The sequence below is a fragment of the Equus asinus genome, chromosome 12 (assembly GCF_041296235.1).
Source record: "Equus asinus isolate D_3611 breed Donkey chromosome 12, EquAss-T2T_v2, whole genome shotgun sequence".
In the NCBI taxonomy this organism is placed as follows: domain Eukaryota; kingdom Metazoa; phylum Chordata; class Mammalia; order Perissodactyla; family Equidae; genus Equus; species Equus asinus.
The window spans coordinates 10,382,230-10,401,178 of record NC_091801.1 but is presented as its reverse complement, the minus strand read 5'-3'; the positions used below and the strand labels follow the sequence as shown (position 1 = coordinate 10,401,178).

At 35.5% G+C, this 18,949-nt stretch overlaps 1 long non-coding RNA gene across 4 annotated transcripts in view; it reads right to left on the bottom strand.

Moving 5' to 3' along the window:
- Window positions 1-300: 300 nt before the first annotated feature.
- The window catches only part of LOC123284131 (uncharacterized), a 49,592-nt gene continuing 30,943 nt past the window's right edge, over window positions 301-18,949 (bottom strand). For all 4 annotated transcript variants that reach the window (XR_011493121.1, XR_011493119.1, XR_011493122.1 and 1 more), the window contains 2 exons: window positions 16,865-17,028; window positions 301-11,129 (listed from right to left, as the gene is read on the bottom strand). This is a non-coding gene — a long non-coding RNA (uncharacterized lncRNA). The remainder of the gene's footprint in view (window positions 11,130-16,864; window positions 17,029-18,949) is intronic.

Genomic DNA, 18,949 nt, shown 5'->3' with positions numbered 1-18,949 from the left:
TTCTAATAGTTAATTATAGTTGCTTCCTAGCCTGTAAGGCCTGAAAATGGAAATCTAGAAGGCACAATTCTACTTCCTTTTCAAATGTTATTTTCTACTAGGTCCTGACCAAAACTTAATTATAATTTAAACATAGCTAACTTATTTCTACCTACCTCAAGACATATTTAGAGTAATTAGTGGGGGCAGAAAAGATTAAATAGAGGAGAAAAGTAATATAAAAATCAATATTTTTAATATTTTTATTATTATACATTCAAACCATGCTTATGCATTTTTATAAACTATATGTTTCTAAATTATCCACATTTCATAGACTTTTAGAATACTATTTTTATATTCTAAAACATAATTCCTGCTGAAAACACTAAGTAAATTTAACATTAAGACAGGTGAAATAAAGAGCATGCAATCTAAAACATTTTATCATTTATTTGAGCAGTTGTATTAAAATCACCAGAGAAAAATATGTAGTTGCAATCATCCACTGTATTTTCAAGATGCTCAGCAACCACGAAATGAATTTCACATCAAAACCATAATGAGAAAAAAGATTCCAGAATAATTTCCCATTTCCCCAAATTGGATATGAATGAACAGGGAAGGCAGATCATTTCTAAAAACAACATCTTATCCAATGGACTGAATCCTTACAATCTTTGTATTAGGAGCCAACGTTTGAAAAAAGCACACCATCATTTCAACATGATCAGGCAACACTTATTTTGAATATAGTCTATTTCTTTCAGACAACAACAAACTCTGTTTCGTTTGTTTTACAAGTTGAAGAATAATAGCAACCTTCCCAAATGAATAATAGCAACCTTTCCAAACTCTCCTATGAACTTGTTTCTGGAAGAAATGGTGATATTTTTGTTATCCCTTTTCCATCTTCCAGCAGGTCATGCGTAATGAAGCTATTAGCTCTGTGACCAACCCCCAATATCTTCTCTTGTGACAACTCTCCCATCAGTTAAATCAAAAACTTCACTTTTTTCCTTCGTGTTCATCATGTTAACATTGGACGTAACACCTTGTGTTATGGTTAGTTGTACATATGGCTATCTTTCCCGATAGATTGGGATCAAGTGGCCTACCCTCTTGCTAAGTGTCATTTAACCTCTTTAGGCCTCACTTTCTCGTACATCGTATGTGGATAATAACGATATGTACCTCACAGGGATAAAGTGAGTATTGAATCTAATAATGAATATAAAGTGCTTACAACAGTGGCTGACACGGTAATTGCTCAATGTATGTTTCTTGTTATTACATGTAAAACATCCACTGTGCCTGACACACAGTATATAATCAACAGAGTGGAATTTTGACCATTCTTAACATTCTCTTACTCTGTATTCCTTCAGTATTTCTGGATTCACTTAACACTTAGTGTATTACACTTCATATTATTTTATATTAGGGTTCCCTAATATATTATGGTTCCCTTGTGTGTTCCTCTTTATATTAAAAAAAAAAAGTTAAACATTAAAATGTTTGGGAAATGCAAAAGGAAAATTTGAAGAGTGTTCTCGATTTCATTAATATGTTAATGTGCATTACAAATCTCCAACAGCAGCTATGCTGCTCTCCCAATACTTACTTGACCAACTCCCACACCCACCATCGTTCTTTAACAGTGTTTCAAATGCTGCCCTATAATTATTCTCTGCTTACATAGTTTTTAACGCCTTGAACCATTGGTGGCACATAGGTTCCTCAAGGGAAGTGATTGGTTTCCTGTTGCCTTTACATCTTTTCACGGCACACCACCAGCATTGGTGTGACAATGGCGATTTTATCTTTATGCATCAACCTGGCTTACGTACTTACGGCACCAACTGATGGAGCCACTTCCTTCTCACCTGCTTCTCAGAGCCAGCAGTGTCGGATTCTCCTAAATATAGGACTTCTGCTATGGTTCACATCTCTTGAATATCTGTGTGGTTCTCTGCACTGAGTTGTTAAGGAAGCAGAAATTCTTATCCATGAAGAAAATCACTGCCTCTCTCCTCCTCATCTTTGCCCATTCTCCAGACCAGAAGTGCTAGGCCCCTGTCAAGTTCTCAATTGGAAGACCAGGTTTTATGCAAGGAAATCTAACCTGACAGAAATCCTGTGAGATGTCCTCCAGAAATTCCTAAATAGGTGATCCATCAAGGGTGGAATTTTCTACAAGTCAGGCCATTGTCAGATCTCACTAGGGATTTAAATGACCCAAAACGATAGCAAAACCTAAATCCCTCAAGGGCTCCTGAACAATAGGTTTGTGAAGAACCTAAGTGAAATCTCCTAGTCCACAGAAAACCTCCTGAGTCACATTTTAAAATATCTGCAAAATAAGAGTGTTGTATGTGGGAACAATAGCAAATCTATTAACAAAAGTAGTACATAGGAGTATGTTTAAGGGAAACGTCATTGGATCTCTCCTTGTTATTAGAGCATTTCCTAATAAAATGGTCATTACATTTTTATTTGTATTACAAAGCATTGCAGTTGATGTTGTTTTATATTTCTGGATCTATGTCTGTCTATATGTGTACATGCATGCCTTATGTTCACATAGAGCTACTATAAGAAGAATACCTTGAAGAAGAAATTTTCTAATAACTCTGAATCCAAGATTTTGTTAGTAAAAGTTTTTAAAAGGACAAAGTATGCAATAAGAGAAGTGAAGATGTTCTCCTTTAACAATATTCCTAGATTGTATTTGAAATATAAAAGCAAAAATAAGTCTGACATTTAAACTAAAAAATCCACTTAGTCTTCAGGTTGAAAATACGATATTTCTGGATAGTTTGATAAAGTTTGTTGTCAATGAGCTTTACGCCACTCCTGTCATCTTCCCTCCCATTGAATCCGGTCACTATCTTAGACCTTGACGGGCTGTAGCGCTGTGTGCTCCTCAGAAGCACAGTCTAGAGAGAAGCTAGCAGTCCTTTATTTCGTAGTAACCACATTGTAATTGAAGATGAGGTTCAAAGGGGAAGAGTGAGTTTCCCAAAGGTGTTCTTGCTTTAAGAGCTGCTTTTGCACACAATGCCATGCTAATAAGTGTCTTGGAGTGGATACCTCCTGTTAACACTGCTTTCACAGTTTCATTAATTTTCCATCAGAGACAAACAGCCCTTTAAACACTGTGTCTCAAAGACTCTTACAGCTTCAGTATATCCATAAGGCCTTTATCTGTTTCGCCGGGCAGTAGCATCTTTGCTGACTAATAAGTACAGCTTTCATGCCCTGCTCCAGCTTCTTCCATCCAGCGAGAAGGAAAGTCCGCGCTGTTTTTATGGATCATTCTAACTATAAATAAAAAACAGAGCATCCTTTCTGCAGAATTCTCCTTTTCAAAATAGAATCTGCGAGCCAATGGCAGAAATACCTTATTGTAAGGCAGCTGGTACAGGGTACGTCCTCTTGAAGAAGGTGTCACCTCAGGGCAGGGACCTCGTGTTTCTGTGGCCAAGTGAAGAGCATCGTGTGCCATGAGCTATGTCAGAAACACATTGGATACTGTTTCATTTATTTAAAACCTAATTTTAAAAAGGAAAATTAACTTGGATTCAGCACTTTAACTGTAAATTATAGTTTCTGAATAGATGAAATTAATTTGGAGAGCAAATGCATCCCCTAAAAAATTCCCCAATTCTGTTTCTGATGATTTAAGAGAGAAATATAAAGTTTATATTAAGCCCTCCATCAGGAAAAAAAGAAAAATATTAACATCTACTATTGGGGTTTTGCTGTGGGAACAGCTCTCTTTTTATTTCACAGAGGAGTAAATAGTCACATAAAGCATTCATTAATAGCCAGGAAACAAATCAGACTTTCCCTTAAGCAGCCTTAACTAATGCACTCATCTTTACTAGAGAAAGTTTTAATTGAGTGATATTTCAAAAATCAGCACAAACTTGAATATATTTCTCTTTTCACTATATCCTAATTTGCTCCTCAAATCCATCATCGATGGTTCATTTAGACCACTACGTTCTAACTGCTAAGACTTGAAATAAATCTTTTACACTTTCAAAAGTCTTCCTTTTTATTGTCTTACTGATCTGCTTTGTAAGGTTTTTTTCTTTTGCTCTGGAATGTATCAGAATCTTAGAGAAACTGGAAGGATAAGAACATAGCTATAAATGTATGCACATATGAAAAACATAAAGATAATATATAGCATAAATCTGTATGTGTGTATATATATTTGTATATATAATGTTCTATATGAGATAAATGTAAAATAAGGTATGCTTTTGGTAAAACTATTATTCTTAACCACATTAACTGTTTCTATTTTTCTTTTTAGTTTGAAATACTGGAAAACTTTACAGAAAAGTTGCAAAAATAGTACCTGGCTCTATTATCCTCAGCATACTTATTTGCTCATGTAACTCACCCACTCAACCCACCAGCAGTGCCAGTCAAATCCTTGGCCCCAGCCCCTGAATGCAGTGGCTCGCTGGCCGAATCCTTGACCCAGACCAAGGGGACGCCAAAGGGACCACATTAACTTTTAAATAGCATTTGAATTTTATTGAGGAAATGCCAGGAGCTTCCAGATGAGTCTTCTGCTTCAAGACAAGATTGTGCAATCTCCATTTCACACATTTTCTCTTTTCTTGTAAGGTTCTAAGGAAGAGTCCACATCAGAATTTCATACAGACTACCAGCTCTACGTTTTTTTTCAAAGGAAGTACCATGAGGTTTGTGAAGGTTCAAATTTCATGACAAATTCTATTTCTAGTCTTCTCTCACAATCAGTCACTGTCGCAAACAGTAGGAAAAAAAAAATGAGAAAATCAATTTTATCTCCTACAATTACAGGAAATAAACTCTATGGAATATTCTGCTTTATTGGATTGCATCTGAATCATCAAATGAAAGACATTTTATCCATTCGGCTTATTCATAGAATGTGGCTTATTACATTATACAGTAAACTGGAAGATATTGGGTGAGTTATTTAACCACTACCAAGGTTCATTTAGTAAAAGACCACCTCTGTTGCTCTAAATGTTATGATAGAGACTTAGAGAAGAAAAATGCATTTTATAGCTATTATCAATATTAGTCACAATGCCTTCTTTTTATGTGCGAGGGGCAGATATTTTGTAGAAAAATAAAAGAAGCCAGTGACCTAGGAGGTAAATGATTTGCCTAATGTCGCAGAGCGGTTGAGCAACAGAGGGAGATCAAGGTCTCCTGGCTCCTTGTCTGGTGCACAAACCAGCAGAGCACATTGTGCTCATAAATGCACGTCATTGATAAGAGGTTTCCTATTCCCCTCGGCACACAGAAAGACATTCGTTATACGCCTTTCTGGGTAAAAAGGGACTTTAAGCTACAGGTTTTTTATCTCCCTACCTTGCTAATATGGCACATTTGAGTTAAATAAGACATGTTAACATCCAGAGAAACCTGCCAGGAATAAGAGGAAAGAAGGACTACCCAGCTTAAAATTTTTTCTTACTTTGGGAGGAATGAAGCAGAGTGTTAAGCTATTCAGAATCTGTATCCTAAACGTAAGAAGTGATTATTTGTCCCCAAATAAAGTCATATGATAAACACATGTGCTTGTAAAACAGCCCATTCCAAACCACGTACTGAAGTGAAAGAGGGTTGAAGATGTATTTTATTTGATGAGCCATATACAAATCTTAGTGTATGTTCACAACCTCATTAAATATATGGCAGCCCCTTTGGAACAAACCAAACATGGTCACAAACTTCCTGGGCCTATTTTTGGAAACAGAACTGCTGGGCAAGTTACGTTTCAAGCCACAGACCAACCACAAGAGCCACAAGTATGGCTGGATGGACCAATTTGGAAACCCATAGTGCACAGCCTGGGATATTTCTTGGGGGGCTGGAGACATTAATGAGCAAGTTACTCAGGGAATTACCATATTTATCCACATACAACACATTTGAGAAGTTGGAGCTATGAAATTGACACTGGTCCTTTTTCTGTACTCTAAGTTCACCTGTGGCTGAAGACCAATGATATAAAATTCTGCTGGCTGGGTGGAACACATTTCAGTTCTGTGGATGCACACACACACACGTGGAAAAAGTACATATTTCTAAATAGGATATTAATTATTGACCTGTATTATTAATGCCCTGGCATTTTTAAAAGTTTCAGAGCAGATTTTCTCCAAGTATCTGAGGACGTCTGTGGGTATATGAACGTATTCTGAGGGATTCAAGTAGTTTCTTAATTTTTTTCAGTGTTTGGTTTTCATTGCTCTGATAACCTTTAAAAACTTAATACAGCATATTCTGGATCATCTGGAGGATCCTAAACTGCCATTTGATTTGTGCTTACAAACAAATTGATGCCACATGGTATTTCTAAAGGGAAAAAAGAAATGGCTTTAATATATAAACCATGCATTCACCCCCGAATGAAGGCCAAATGCTGTCATGATTTACTGTACAAAAGAAGTTTTCACAGCAGTTCCCAAAGGGCAAATTGGGGTGAACTGAGTCATCACATAACACATGGTAACGCAGACTTCGCAGTCCCCGCCACAGGGAAGGCTGTAAAGGCAGCTCTTTGTGCCAGAGCCTCTGGCTTCCACTCTCATAACATACTTGGAACATGCATTAAGGGCAGAGGGAATCCAGAGACGGTCACCAGCAGCTGGTATCTTGTAGGACACATTTCGCAGAAGGCTTTAGCAGAGCACATGATGTGATGGGAACATAGAGAGAACCTCACAGCTAAGCATAGTACAGAATTAAGGAAAAGCAAATTTAGGCAGAAATAGCTAAGCTGAAAGAAATAACCTTGACAGAGGCTTTGTCATACAAATTAGGTCTCTATGTAAAAATTCAACATGTAACAATTAGAGATTGAAAGACTGAGAACTTTCTAGAAGCATGTAACCCGAGCTATTCCGCTCAATAAAGCCTGAGCACCAGTTGTAAAACAGATTGTAAACATTGGTGAAACATGTTCCCTACCCTTAGGGTACTTACATTTTAAGGAAAGAGACAGACTCCTAAAGAAATGATTTCAGTATAATTTGGTACTTATGGGAGAAAGAGAAGAGCATTTTTCCAGTGTAGTACAAAAGAAGGACCAAATAACCTTGAACCAGAACAAGTTCGTGTGGATGAGAAATAGAAGTGGAGTCGCAGAACTCCAGTGATGAAAAGAGTATCCCAGAATCCACAGTAGAGGCACTGTCTTAATGACATAGGATTGGTCCTTCTGCTAAACACCAACACACATTGTGCAGGTATGACATTTCAGGTCTCTGCATATTCTTGATACATTGTACTTAATTCAGAGTCTGAGCTGTGGTCTTATCTCATCCTGTTATTCTTCTTGTAAAGTCACAAAGCACAAGAAGAACAATAACACTTTTTTTTAAGTCATGACAAATAATCCCAGCATCCTATGGTATTTCTAGTTATTTCAAAAGGCATTGCAAAAATCTTAAACACGATTTTCATTCCTTTCAAAATTCAAAAACAACAGACATTAGCATGGTAAAAAGTATTTTTAATCTATGGTACACCTAACCATGTCCTCAAAAGAGAAAGAGTGGGGCCTTATAAAATCAGGTCAAGAATCAGAATAATTCAGATTGGAGCTGTGCTAAAACCTCTGAGAGCTATGTGGTTGGTCAGCGACTGGTATAGCCCAGACTGCCAGACATAACTCCAAGAAGCCACATTTAAGTTTTTCACTCTCCTTCAAGAGTAACTTATAGGTAATGAGGACTAAAAAATCTTCAGCCTCTCCTGCTCTGCGGTCAGTGCCACAAATCAGCCTGGAAAGCCGAAATCCGATGGGTCCAACGAGCCCTCGTAGTTTGGATGCTTACAGCTTGCAGCGGGAAGCCCAAAGATCAGGGAAGCAAACTGCAGCACAAAACGTTTTCATGGTTGCAAGCTTGAATGCCAATTCTAAGTAACAGGATCTTGAGCTGGAAGTACTCTGGAAATCTGATGAAGTTCAGTAGCTGAGTGTTTGACATCAGATTCAATAAACTGGAAACTCTGAATTTATTTGTAATTGTAACTGTTCTCCCCAGCCCCACCCAAACTCGTGGGATTCTCTGTAATTTACACACAGAGAACTTTGTAATAAAAATCTAGAGAAGATAAATGTATAACATAAAAAGAGCAGTCCTAATTGCAGTTTATGTTTTATTGGGTAAAAATTCTGCCTTCTGGAAGATTATACAAACCAAATTCTGGACCCTTGGAGAGTGTTCTGCCTTATTTATTGTTCTGCAATATTGCCTGCCTTTTCCCCGTGTTCTTTGTGCTCAGGAAAAATTTTGTGCTTGTCGCTTTTCTGCAACATAGCTGCTGATTTCAGTGAAAAATGGATTGTGGGGTATTTACTCATGTATATAGTTTTCCTTTTCTTTTTGCATTCTTTAAAAATAAAACCTTATCATTTCATTCCCCCAGGTGGTGATAGAAGTCAGGCAGAAATTATTTAAAGGATAAAAATGAGATTACTATTTTAGCTTGAATGTCAAAAGCAGAGAGGACTTGGGCAGTATTAAAGGGTCATGAATTCACAGGCAGTATAATCTGTAGTGTTTTATCTTCATATGTAACTGAAAAAAGGAAGATTTAGAACTCACTTTTTAATTTGAAATAAATTAACTTACTAAAACTAAATTGTTTAAAACAAAATTTAAAATTATCCATTAGGTCTTTTTATTTTCTTCGTCTTCTATTCATCTCACCTCTTTCTTGAAATCTCATTTTATGAGCATGTTTTATTAATGATCTATTAATAAGCATTCACTTAAAACATGACTGATTAAAAAGTAGACCTGATTTTAAGTAAGTGTTCTGAAAATGTTTCATTTATTGAATTCATAGAGGTTTAAGTTCTCATTTGTATAGCTAGAGGGTAAATTACAGATACTCATGCTTGTTTTATCATTATAATGAAAGCAGTACCCGCATTTGCAACACTAATTAAAATTCCACTCTGACCCATATAAATTCAGCCTCTTCCCCAAGTAGATTTTCAAATCTTTATATAAAATTTACTATATATGCGTGTGATAATGAAAGTGTCTATCTTTAGTGTATCATAATCAAGGTTAAGAGAAAGTAAAAATTAGGTTCAGATTTTTGAATACTGCAGGGTACATTTTTAGTACCCTACAGAGAGAAGCAGTCACACGACTCCCATTAACCTTAATGGAACCTGTATGGGCAAATTGTACGCTGAAATTCTTAAGAAGTTACACGTCAGTAGAGTTTACTAGTTTCATTTTTTCTATTTGGAACTCTAATTCTGAATCCCTTTACTTTCTAACAGTCTAGAGGGAAGGTACGTCAATAAAAATGATTAACATAAATGTTTTTCAAGTTTTGTAAGCACACCTTTTCTATACATTTGCTCAGAAGTTAGAAATCAACAAATAACAACTAATAGCATTTGAGATTCACTTAGCAGGTAAATTCAAACTAAATAAAGGACCCGGCTTTAAAATATGAATGTAATAGTGCTCTTTAAATATGACTATTGTAGCATTCTTAATCCCCTAGTGCTTAATCATATTTCACATTCCTATTTGCAATTACAATAGCAAAATCAAAGACTTTAAAAATATTTTCAATATAGTGAATGCTGAAATTAAATGCCTTTGTGTTACCATATTTAGAAGTTTATATTTTAAATGAAATATACTTGGAATTCTATATATTAATCTTATTAAAATGTTATATACCACACTTAGGACTGTTGAGAAAGAAACACATGGATAATTAAAAATTAAAACATCCTCACAAGGGGGAAAAGGAACCGAAATATTCTCCAGCACAATTAGCAAAATCTTTCCACAGTTGTGCATTCAATCACTTGCCCAAGTGGTGAAGTCAGGCTTTGTTAACAAATCCCTTCAAGAGTGTTTAGTATAATATTGAATTTACATCTACCACACAGAATATAAAAAGAGACAAATGAAGATTCTTCTAATGCCAACTCATCCAAGATGTTCATAGCACAACTAAATTTGGAAAGAATGGGTATCTCTCAATTCTCTTTCCTCTACTAAATAGATCTACCTGTATTTAAAATTTTCTAGAAATTCATTATTAAAAAATTAACTTAACTTTTAAATTAATTAATTAACTTTAATTAACATTAAAAAACTCACCATTAAAAAAATTTTTTAAAGAACCTTCAATGTAAACTTACAAGAAACTTTCATTTGACCTTATTTGGGCATCTGAATAACCAAAACTGGACTTAGACAAAAAACATGGTTTAATCAGGAATGAAATGTTTCTTGTGAAAACATTAGTTGGTTACAAAATGAACCCTTGAAACATGCATACCATCAATAAATACTAGTACTGCAAGAAACATTAGCCATCTGTTCTATTCTATCATTTTAAAGGTGAAGAAATTGTGCCTCTAAGAAGTTCAGTGATTATCCTAAGATCCCCCGGCTACTTCGTTGCAGGGAAAACTAGAATCTCAATCTCTCAATTCCTCATTCATTCATTGAGCATTTTTTTTATTGAGCACCTACCATGGCCTTATGCAATTTTAGGCAATGGGTTAAAGTGATGAACAAAACACACAAGATCTTTGCCATCTTGGATCTCACATTCTAAATGAGGAGATACAACAAAGAAGTGAATAAGTAAAGAAAAAAGACAATTTCAGATTGTGGTGCATACTCAAAAGGATTTGGTGTGATTTTCACCAACTGAGATGCAGCTATTTGATCATTTCTCTTCTCAGCTCCTTTGGTATCTCCTTTTCTCTCCTTGACGTTGAAAGTAAAGAGGAATTCATCAGTAGATCTACCTTCGTACTTGTCTTCAGTTAAGTTCCCTCAAAAGGCATCCACGTATTCATGAAACACATCAATATTTGCCATGCTTTATTACATTCACATTATGTGTTTGTCAGCTGTCAAGGATGTCCACTTTCATGGGAGCTTTTCAGTATCTGACTTTTGTATTTTTTGGTCTCTTGAGTTTGTCCCCGTGTCATAGAAGAACTTCAAAGACTGAAAACTTGAGACCATGCGGTAAAAACAATTTCAGAAAAGGTGTATGCGTAAGGATTCTCCTTCTCCAGAGCAAAATGACTGTCCCTCCATGGTTGTTTCTCATGCTGTGCGATTTTTCTGTGTAGAGAACAAAAGAGAGTTTGAAAGATGAGGTGGTATGAATCTGGCTGCTTGTAATTCTGTGAAATTGTACTGACTGTCTTGTCTTCAATGTCAGACAGTGAAACTGTTTCCTCTAACTAGCAAAAGGGATGTTCAGTGCTTTTGTCTTTCATTTTTTCTTAATGCATAATTTATGTATGGTCCATTTATTAATAACCATGAAGTGTCATGCCTGGAAATCTGCTCACAAAAGAACAGAATATACAGAATCAAAATGAACATTTCATACGCAGATAGTATTTTTACATTAAAAAAACTTGCCCTAGTTAATTCTTTCTGAGAATGTTGGACAAAGTCCAACAGAAATTATTCAATTATTAATATAACCATATTTATCAAATTAAACAAGAATTTCAACTCTATCCTGGGTACTGATAAATCTCAAGGGAAATAAAACATTTTTTATGATAACGTGGTCTACCTGGAATAGCAAATATTTCAATAAAGCACTATTTCTGTGAGTCCCTTGAAAGGAGAGAAACTTTCACCTTGTATATATTTTCCTTGCCTAGCACGATGACACATTATATTGTAATGATAAGAAAACCTACAATAGCTAATATTTATGAAATAATTAACATTTGTGAGACAACAATCTAGTAAATTAGGTACTATTATCATTTCATGTTACCCATAGAGATTAAATATTTTACCCAGTGTCACTCAGTTGATGAGAGAAAGAACCAGGATTTGCACTCAAGTATCTGACACTAGAACTCATCTTCTTAACCATTTTCTCTACTACTTCCATGACTTGTTTAGAATAAACATTCAAAAGTGCATTTAAATTAAATTGAAATCCTGATAGATTAGCCTTTTTGTTATAAGCCATTAAGAAGACTTAGACTTCTGGATAAATGCCTGGGGTAAAAAGTAAAACATTAGTTCATTGTATATTCTATGTATTCCAAATATTCTATGCCTTGTAAAAAGTCTAGAGCTGAAAATTATTTTAGCAATAATTCTAGTCTAGTCCCCCCATTTTCAGATAGGCACTCAAATCCTTCTGGGGCCAGAGAGATGACTCAGGTGACTGTGTCATGCAACTTGCTTATAACAAAGCCAAATTTCCCAATTTCCAGGAAAAATATTTGAATTACACCATACTATTTCTATTTTTATTTACGCATTTATTTGAAAATGAATTGCTCATACCTTGATTGTTAGCTTTATATAGTATTATAGACTCTTAAAGTGTCCCCTATCATTTCTACCTCCTGATGTCCGGGACCTTGTGTGATCCCCCTTCCTTGAATGTTGGTGAGAACTGTGACTTGCTTTTAACCAATAGAAAATAACAATGGCAATGGGATGTGTGTAGCTACATGTATGTGATTATGTGACTACATTACATAAGACCATATGTCCCATTTTGCAGGAATATTTCTCAAGCTTGTTGGTTTTGATGAAGAAAGCAGCCATGTTGGAAGGCTCATGTGGTAAGGAATGGAGGGAAGCCTCCTGGACTGAGGGGAGCTTCTAGCCAGTAGCCCGCAAGGACCTCCAGCTGATTGCCAGCAGGAAGATGAGGCCACCGGTCCTACAACTGCAAGGAAATTAATTATGGCAGTGACCTAAGTGAATTTGCAAATGGATCCTTCCCCAGTTGAGTATTCAGATGAGAACTCAACCCTGAACAATGCCTTGACTGCAGCCTTTCAGAAGACACAGCTAATCCATTCTCAGACTTCTGATGCACAGAAATTGTTAGATAAAAAAATGTCTGTTGCTTTAAGCCATAACTTTTAGGGTAATTTCTTATACAACAATAGAAAACTAATACATGTAGTCATCCTTATTATGGCAAGAATCTGACACTGAATTTAATTATTGTCAAACTAAGTAAGGTTTAGCTAGCTAAGTCTTGGCCTTAGCTGTATTTGTTGAACTTGAAACATTACGTTCCAGACATTTGTTGAATCGTCTGTTGAATCTGAAACATTACCTTATGTAAGAGGAGGACCTCAAAAAACATCTGTTGAATGAACAAATGATAAAATGTCTTTAGTATAACATCAGTAAAGAAGAAGTGAGATTTGATCATAGAATTGGTAGTATTGTAATTTTAGAAAAGTATTGCCTGACAACACCACTCATTCTTTTATTTGTGTGTACATAGAGAATGGAGTTGCAATCAAAAATAGCTTTGGTCTGAATCTGAAGATTAGAAAGGAAGAAATGACTTAGGCTGTATAAAATTACTAATGTGGATTTTCTACATATGTGGTATGTATGATGCTATTATAGCTCTTTCTGTTATTTCAGGGTCAATGCTATGAAGAATTAATCAGTGTGGCTTTTCAACAATCATTTCCATGTTTAAGCTCATTAAAAGAACTGCTTTTGACTACATTCTCCATTTTAAAAACTCTAAATCATGCTTGAATGGATATTTACTTTATCCCTATGTTATTCAGGCATTCGAAAATGCTTAATAAAAAGTCTTCAAAACAAAATAGCTATGAAAAACAGATATGTGGATTTGAGCATTGATGAAAATGCTGGCCTGTTTTTAAAAATGTGACTATCCATAGAATTAAGATAAAATGGAACTATTTCTATAGTTACTGTTTGTCATTAACTGTAATACTACTAGGATTATTGGCAAATAAAGTTAAATGCAGTAGTCATTAAAACAATCTTGATTTTGGGGTGGCTGGCCTGGGATTGTAGTGATTAAGTTCACATGCTCCACTTTGGCCTCCTGGGGTTCATGGGTTTGTATCGTAGGCGCAGACCTACAAACTGCTCATCAAGCCATGTTGTGGTGGCGTCCCACATACAAAATAGAGGACAATTGGCACACATGTTAGGTCAGGGGTTATGTTCCTCAAGCAAAAAGAGGGAGATTGGCAATAGATGCTCAGGGCCAATCTTCCTCACCAAACAAACAAACAAAAAACTTGATTTTTAAAATTAGCGTCTTCATTTTGTACCCTGAAAAGCAATTTGCCAAATTGTTTGGTTTCCAGACATATAACATTTCTGGTGTCATAGCTAATAAAAACGATCTTACCTATATTAAGAAAATTAAAAATTATCCAGTTTGTTTCATTTTACAGATAAAGATATTGAAGTGCAGAAAGAGACCAATGCAAGGACAAGAAAGTGGTCAGCAACAGAACAGCACTGGAAATCTCTTCTCCTTAATTTAACTAATGAACAAAGACCTCTAATTTCTTGTGCATTTATCAAAATTTAGCAACTGAAAGTGTCATAAAGGTAGAATATACCAGTTAAACGTTCCTGTCTTATCTTAGAATACAAGGATCTAGATAAGGGAAACCATAGCTTCTATAGATGCTTAGATTTCTGCCTTTTGATGCATCATGGATCTCAAGTAAAGGTTAATAAAAGGAAATTTGAAGAACAATCTCCCAAAAGAAAGAAAAGAGTCTTAAAAAACTCATGGTTGTGGAAGAGTAGCAGTACACTATGGCAATATATGAAATAATTTTGGAAAAGAGGTAGGGTACTAATTCATTAGTAAGTAGCTAGTAGGGTTCATTGTATTTGTTGAATCTGAAATATTACTTTCTGGACTTTTGAAAGGAACTAGGTAGTTACTATTTATTATTCTAACCACATATCATGAAAGCCAGAATACAAAAAACAGTGAAATTTGAAAAAAATTGGAAACTCAAAAGTTAAAAATTAATTATGGGTTATTGATAACACAATTGAAGAAGTTCAGAATTTATTTCTGGAGACTATGAATTATCTATCAATTTAGCAATTTATAATCTCTCTAAATGTTACGTGTACTATATTAGATGAAAAAGTAGGAAAATTATGATAAAACAATTTTAGAAAGTCCAAAATAAACAAACGCTGTCAAACTTTAATGTTTATTCACATTTAAAATTGCAAATCTGTACATTTTAGGAGGTTTTTTTTTTAAGTTTTTTCTCCATTCCAGAACGCAATATTGTATTTTTCTTATTCTATTTAGAGGCAAAAGAGTAAAAGTGGATAGAAAAAGGAATAAGATTTTTTCTTAACGTAACTTTTGGAATACAAAAGCAACGGGGAAAACTGAAAATATTATTTTACTCTTACAAACAGTACTCTAAAAGACCTCCTGAAACAACCTGTTTCTGAGGTAACACTGGGGCATCAGTTAAAATAGGAAAGTTTTTTAATTGGACAACTTACTGGCTTTTACTATCTTTTATTGGTTGGGGGCGCATGAACTCTGCAACTTTTGGAAGTGCATGGTTTTCATATTCAGTATGCCTGCATGCATATATGTGTAGAGATAATTGCTATGCCTTGTACTGAGGATATGAACTGTGTGAAATTACTGTAGGAAGTTGTAAATGATGTATGAAATGAGAAATCTTTGCCCACTGGCAGTACATAGATAGAACAGAGATAGTAACGTGCAATCTTTTCTCTGTCATTTGTCATAGTATTCATCTTATAAAAGGCAGAACATATCAATAAACCTGAGCGTCAAACATGCATACTAAACAATATTTTATTTCTCCTTTTTTAGGTCCCACCTCTTTCTTGAAAACAAGTTTACAAAAACCTTTATGCCAAAGGTAAATTTAAGGAACTTCTATGTTAATGATATCAATTACCCATTCCAAAACATTAAGTGCAGAAATTCTAAATAGCACTGTGTGAATGTGTTTTTAGACTTATAGTGAGTATTGCTGAGTTTCTAGACTTGCCAGCCAAGGTAAACTTTCCTGTGAGGACATACATAGAGGCTTTATCTACAGTGTCTAACATACGACCACTGAGAAACATCTGAGGGTAGGATTGACATTTTCATCTTGCATCCCAATGTTTGAAAGAACTCAGATTTCACCCTGTCATTGACTAGCAGAAGCAAATGGGGGCAGAATCTTCCTCCTAAATTAGTTTTAATATAAAACTCTCAGGGCTGATTTCTTCTCAACCCTGCTGACCAATCCCCCAATCAAATATTTGACCAAACAAGTAGTAATTAAATTTATGCACATTCAATGCCGTCTTGTCACAAAATATCCTAGTCCCAGGAAAAAAAAATGTGAAAACAGAAATGAAAACAAAACAGGAGAAACACCTTCCCAACTTGGCATATACTTTTAGATTACAGAATTTAAGTTTAGAAATTAAAATAAACAGAACAAATGAACTAAGGTTATATCTATATACCAAAATAAGACCAACATAATGAAGTGAAGTCAAAAAATTACATGAGGGGCGGGCCCCATGGCCAAATGGTTAAAGTTCAGCACGCTCCACTTCTTCAGCAGCCTGGGTTTGCAGGTTTGGATCCCTGGCACAGACCTACTCCACTCATCAGCCATGCTGTGGAGGCAGCCCACATACAAAAAGTAGAAGAAGACTGGCACAGATGTTATCTCAGGGCTAATCTTCCTCAAGCAAAAAACCAAAGGACATGAAAGCACGTCAAAGTATCTTTTTGGTCTTCAAGAAGTTGACAGCTTACTAGTGTAGAGCTCAGAATACGATATGATGTTTCTCAATGACACCTGAACTTTATTTTTTATGTGCACAGGAGGAAATTTAAATATTCTCGCAATTGCATCTTTCTCAAATATGAATATGTTCCTTTATGTGCCAGTTATGATTTCGTTAAAAAACAAACAAACATTACACTCTGGCCTTTAACACTTTTTACAGTATGCTATTGATAATTCTTTCTGAAAATTCTAAAACAAATATTTCCTTACCAATTGAGTTCATCTCTTCTTGGAATCACAACTGATTTTTCTTTTGCTTGATGAAGTCAGAAGTGAAATATCTGATTTTATTTCCCATCAGTAGACCACATAGATGGATGAATGCACTTCATTTTGCATATGAGTCACATAAAAATTATGGGATCATTTTCTTGCTGTGAATAAAATCAAAAGAGCCTGAGATAAGACAATATCTTCATTTGGTTTATTTTCTAAGTATAATACAAGTATTGTCTCCTTACAACAAACACAAACAGCAGAAATTAATTAAAAATCCTCAATCTTGAAAAAAGCCTTTCAAATGTTGACCTAATGTTTAGATTATATTTAGAACCTACAGATTTCCACCCACCACCTTTAAGGTTATCTACAGAGACATTTTGTTTGTTTATTTCCTGTGTTCTTTCTCTTCCTTCCATTGTACTTGTCCCATTTGGTTGGTGGTGCTCTTGTCACTAAAGTGCCCCTACCCACTTACCTCCTTGTCCACAATCCAGTTCTTATACTCTCATTAGCTTGTAGAAAATTTCTCAGTTTCTCTTCTTCTTCTTTCTAAGTATCTGTATATATTGAAACTGCGGGACCAGCATATGAGCAACTGACTGCTTTACAATTCCTCTCTCATGGTATTTTCATTTTTCATTGTTTATGTGTTCAAAAACAAAAAAGCTGGGAAAATTCTGAGAGGACCAGGTAGTAGAAAATTAAGGAAACACTTGCTCATGTCCATACATGAGATCATTATCCTTGCCATCCATACGGAGATGTTGTCAAACAGAGTCAGCAACCACAAACTTTGTTTCCCACTACAAATAAAACATCCCTACTCTACCCACCCCCACCCACCACCACAATAACACTGGGATTAATTTACATCAGGAAAATAGGAAAAAGTCTGTGAGGCAAGGAAAACAGGGCCCACTTCAGATATTGATCAGATCCTCTGGGTTAAAACAATCGGTGAAATCATTCTGGTGTGATCCTATTTGCTCTTAGGCAGGGGTAATTATTCAAGAATGACTGAAGGAGTTGTATCATCAGATTACACATTTTTTATTTCTCTTCATGTATGTATAAGCTTGTCGAAATCTACATAGAAGTCTATGCAATTCAGAATGCCTCCACACGGCTCTCCAGATCAGAGATCTCTTCTTTCAGGAAATGCTCAAGTGAACTTCAAGTTGACTCAATCCAGTTGAAGTATTTAAAGCTACATGGTGAGAACGAGACTTAAAGATAAATCCAAACACACCATAACTTTCCTTTAATCAAAAATTCCTTGGGGCCTGCCGGGTGGCACAGCAGTCAAATTCGCATGCTCCACTTTAGTGGCCTGGGGCTCGCTGAGTCAGATCCCAGGCACGGACCTAGCACAGCTTATCAAGCTACACTGTGGCAGGCATCCCATCTATAAAATAGAGGCAGTTGGGCACAGATGTTAGCTCAGGGCCAATCTTCCTCATTAAAAAAGAGGAGGATTTGTGGCGGACGCTAGCTCAGGACTAACCTTCCTCCAAAAAAAAAAAAAAAAAAATACCATCGATAACAATTGTCTCAGCGAAAATTTTGCAGATTACTTTGGTTAACTAGAGGAACAGAAAAGTCTTTGTTGGTTCAAAGTTTATTCCTGTTCTCCTCCCACTGCCTACCTTCCATTCTCTTCTGGTAGCTGTACTTCCTGCTAATCATTTTTCTAGATACTTCTCTGGAAATATTTACTCAGCTGATGTCTAAATTTGACACCAGAGTTAGTTTGCATCAGAAGAGCTATTTTGTTAAAGGTAAAAATACATAAATGAAGTAGATGACATACGACTATAATAGAGCTTACCCCACGCTTCCTTTTAAACAATATGCTTTTATACTGAGGGATTGTACTTTTCTCCAGTTCAGTTATACGTGATTTCTCAAATGGAGAAAGCAGAATCTTTAATTTTGGGGGGTATAGCGATTCATGAAGGTTTCCCTTTTTTTTGTAAACCCTATCCCTTTTGGCAGAATATAATCAGAGATTCCACGTCATCTTGTGATTCACCCTTTTGCGTAATCTTCATACTTAAAGGTAATTCACCTGTA